The 4,105-nt window shown below is 39.3% G+C and overlaps 1 pseudogene; it reads left to right on the top strand.

Annotated features, from left to right (window-relative positions):
- Positions 1 to 367: 367 nt before the first annotated feature.
- On the top strand, positions 368 to 702 carry LOC141488444 (biogenesis of lysosome-related organelles complex 1 subunit 2-like; annotated as a pseudogene).
- The last annotated feature ends 3,403 nt before the right edge of the window (positions 703 to 4,105 follow it).

Below are 4,105 nucleotides of genomic sequence, written 5' to 3'. Positions count from 1 at the left end.
TTATATCTATCTTGCCTCTTAAATATTATTAGTCAAGGGAATATGATTAAGGGAAAAGATAGAACTTCTGGACACTGTGTCATTATTAAAGGAAGAAGGAGGACCCCAAACTTGATCCTTTTCACCAGATTTCAGTTCCATATTGATATATATATATAGTAAATGGCAAAGAAACGTATTTATCCACGATATATCAAAATAGGAACCAGTTCAACCAAGAGAAAGTGTCCTAAATCAAGCCTTTTCACCTTTTTCTTTTTCTCCCCTCTCTTTGCCCCCTTCCTTCTCCCTCCTTTCCTCCCTCCCTTCCCTCCTCCTCCCCCTCCCATCCCTTTCCTTTCCTAACCTAGACTATGCTGTAGTGGAACCAGCTGAAATGGACATCACAGGGTTGTTCCAGGACATGTTCTTCAAAATGGTCATGTACCTGACTGGCAAACTGATGGCCACCAATGAAGACTATAAATTGCTGGAAAATAGGAATAAACTGGCTAGCTTGAAGTATCTGAAATGAAAGATATTGCAGTAAATATAAGTAGAAACCTAAAGAACTTAAACCAGAAACATGCAGCACTTCAGAATTATTTGGGCCATTTCACTTTAATTGAGGAGCAAGGAGCAACTATTGATCAAGCAGCTTACAGGTTGGATGCATATTCAAAGAATCTGGAAGCAAAGTTCAAGAAGTTAGAGAGGCAATGAAAGAATTCCTTAGCATGAAGACTTTATAAAAATGTTTTTTAAGAGCTGAAATTCATGGGATGGAACTTGTCAAACTTCTATTCTTCAATTACATAAAAGGAAGTGGTGCTGCTGATCCAAGGAGAATCCCAGCCCCCTCTTTGGTTGACTAGTTAACTGGTCACCCTTCGATGTTTTCCTAAAACTCTACCCACCCCCTTGGACTTTCATCTTGTCCTGTGCCCTGGACCAAGCCTCAGAAATAAGGATCAACCCCATCTGGAGCTGACCCAGTGGAGATACTCTGGTTTCCTGACTCCTCCTTCCTCCCCCAACCCCCTCCCCATAGCCTGTTGAATTGAAACAATAAATGCAGATACATGATGAAAAAAAAGTGTCCTGAATCTCACCCAAGGGGAAACCCCTCAAAATCTCCAGTTTAGCAAGCTGGGGATGGTGATGTGAATACTGGTGGCTGCTCTCAGGGATTCCCGGTGTCTTCCTTTAGCCCCTGAAGTGGGGTTGAAGCTGGAAGTCAGAAGCACCTGAAGCAATTTGAAGTTTGACAGGTTCAAAAGAAGACTGGATGAGAATGGAAACTCTCCAGTGCTGGCTAACTCCACCCCATTTCTCTTGCAGATCAGGGTTTTGGTCTCCAATAAGAAAAGAGTCCCAAATGGGAATACCAAAGAAACCTCTCACGGAATGGGGATAAAACTGCAAATGTATTTATTAAGCATCTGGTCCCATCTCCAGTCATCTTGATTCATAGCTGGTCATTAGATCCAGATGGCTCTGGAGAACAAAGTGAGGCTGGTTGACTTAGAACAGCATCTCCTCACTCAAAGTCAATACACTGCTTGTCATAGCATCATCCCCCTGATTTCATGGTCTTCTTTGAGGAACAAAGTTACAAACCTCATCATCATTAAGCACCTATTTTGTGCCAGTCACACTGTGCCAAGCCCCAGGGTAATTCAAAGAAAACTAAAAGACAGACTCTTCCCTCTAGGAGTTCAGAAACTAATAAAAGAAAACAACATATAAATAGAAGCTGAAAAGGGAGAGAGGGAGGTGAAATCTGGCCAAGGGACAAGATTAGAATGTAGCTGAGTAGGAAATAATGAAAATGACTTCACTGTACATTTGAAAAAAAGAGAGAGAGAGAAGAAAAGTAACTCAAAAGCACAATATTTATTAATAAAAGGTGGTTGATTATGGGAACACAGGCCCCACCACCTGGACAGTCTCAGGACTTGGCATACCACCCTGAGAGATAAGGTGTGCCAGAGTCCTTGGGAGCTGGTCATTCTGCCCCACAGACCAAGGGCACAGGACACAGCTGTGTTTTACCACCTCCCCCCTAATGTACCCCCTTATCCTGTAACACAAGACGCTGCACATACACAGCTTGTGCACCTCCGTTCCCTCATTTTCTTTGTTCTACCTCGGAAGACCTAATAGTATATATGTAGAAGCTAAGCAGTAATAAATTTGAGCTGGAGGCATAAGGCAGTGTGGCTTGACTCCTTATTCTCAACTCCCCTCTGGGAGGGAGGTCATTGCTTTTAAGGGCCCCAAAGGTGAAGCAAGATGCAACACTTGGTTATTTTGAAGGGAAAAAAAGCTTGTTTGTCTATCATCTTCACCTCCCCCTCCAATTGGGAACAGTCCATGGCCCTCATTGGGATTAGGCCACAGCTCACAGTCCTCCACTTTGAAGATCATTTCTTTAAGATAAAATTTCCCTGATCTGAATTTTTTAACTTTAAAAATCTTACCAAGAAGCATTACGCTGATTAAAAATGTTTTGATATTATAATGAGGAAATGCATATTAGTGTCATAAACATATAAAAGTGATCATAATAACAGGCATTTACAAAGTACTTTGAGGTTTGGCAAGTGCTTTACCAGTATTATTTCAAGTATTCTAACCCCAATCCTGAAAGATAGGTGCTTTTATTATTCCATTTTTCCAGATGAAGAAACTGAGACAGAGAGATAAATGATATTCCCAGAGTCACAGAGTTACCAAGAGTTTTAGAATGAATTTGCATTTAGGTCTTCCCGACTCCAGGTCCAATGCTCTATCCATTGGGTCACCCAGTTGTCTATTAGCATTATAATCAGCATAGAGTAAATACTTCATCAGTGTTTATGAGCTGATAGATGTGAAACAGTAAGGATATTCCTATACTGAAAAATAAAACATTTTTATAGCATCATCAAATCTTAAAGGTAGAAGAGACTTTCAAGACTGTTTGGCCCATTGAATATATGAGAAAACTGAGGTTCAGTTTCCCCTCACTTTCCCTTTCTTGAATATGTTTGGCCAGCATCTTAAACATCTTTTATCTGTAATTTCATTTAATCTTCATAACAACACTGTAGAGTAGCAAGGAAGATCACATTCCCCTCTCATTTTTCTTTTCAAATGGGAATATTCAAACCTAGAAAAATGAAGCCCACAGCTAATTAACTCCTTTTAAATTCTTTTACTACTAGACCCCATTCCTAATGCACTTTTTTTTTAACCACAAGACTTTTTGTTCTTTTGGGTTTTTTTAACATCAGAAAATATGCCAGCATTTGAGTATCTAGTATTGAAAATGTATTTTCAAGGTGACAGCACATTCTTTGAGTATATGAAAAGGAAACTGACCCTACTGGGAATTTTGGAGTCCTAAAAGAAAATAAAGTAAATCTCTGGTGTGCTAGAAGCAGCTAGCTAGCTAACCATCTCTGGGGTTTGGGAAGAAGTGAATAAATATTCCAGTCACCCTTTATTGGAGAAGGTATAGGGCTTCTCCTTCTGATTATTTTTACCCTGCCTTGATGAAATAGAAAAGCCTATGACAAAGGAGCAGCTAGTGTTCAAGTCATTGACTAATGCTGAGTATACATAGGGAGAAACGATGTCCCACATCATCAACTTTAAATATTCTATTTTGTTTTATTTTCTGAATGAAATGATATGGAACAGTGTAATGAGCAATAGAAATATGAAACCAAGAAGCAATTAAATCTTCACAGAAGCAAAATGAGAGCAAACAAAGGGTCTGCTTAAGTTAGCAAACCAGCTGGCACTTAGGTACAACATTTCGAGAGTTCATATACCTACTCTTTGGTTGCTATAAATTTTCACCTGCTGAGCAAACACTATTGAATTACAGAAAACTCATTTACCATTTTTTTGATGGTAAAAGGTAGGTTTGTCACACAGTACTGTAAGTCTTCTCTCTCTTATTCAAATATTGTCTGTCTTTGTTTGGTGTACAATTTAGCAGAAAGTCTGAGTAGGTATAAAGGAGATCCTGAAAAAATCAGCATTTTATAGAGCCATAACTAGAAATTTTTGCACATAGGGCAAAAATATTTAGAAAAGTGCCAATGGTCATTCATAGGGAAGACCAAATGGGAAG

The sequence above is a fragment of the Macrotis lagotis genome, chromosome 1 (genome assembly GCF_037893015.1).
Source record: "Macrotis lagotis isolate mMagLag1 chromosome 1, bilby.v1.9.chrom.fasta, whole genome shotgun sequence".
Classification (NCBI taxonomy): domain Eukaryota; kingdom Metazoa; phylum Chordata; class Mammalia; order Peramelemorphia; family Peramelidae; genus Macrotis; species Macrotis lagotis.
The sequence above is the reverse complement of the archived record's forward strand: the minus strand, read 5'-3'. Positions and strand labels throughout refer to the sequence as shown.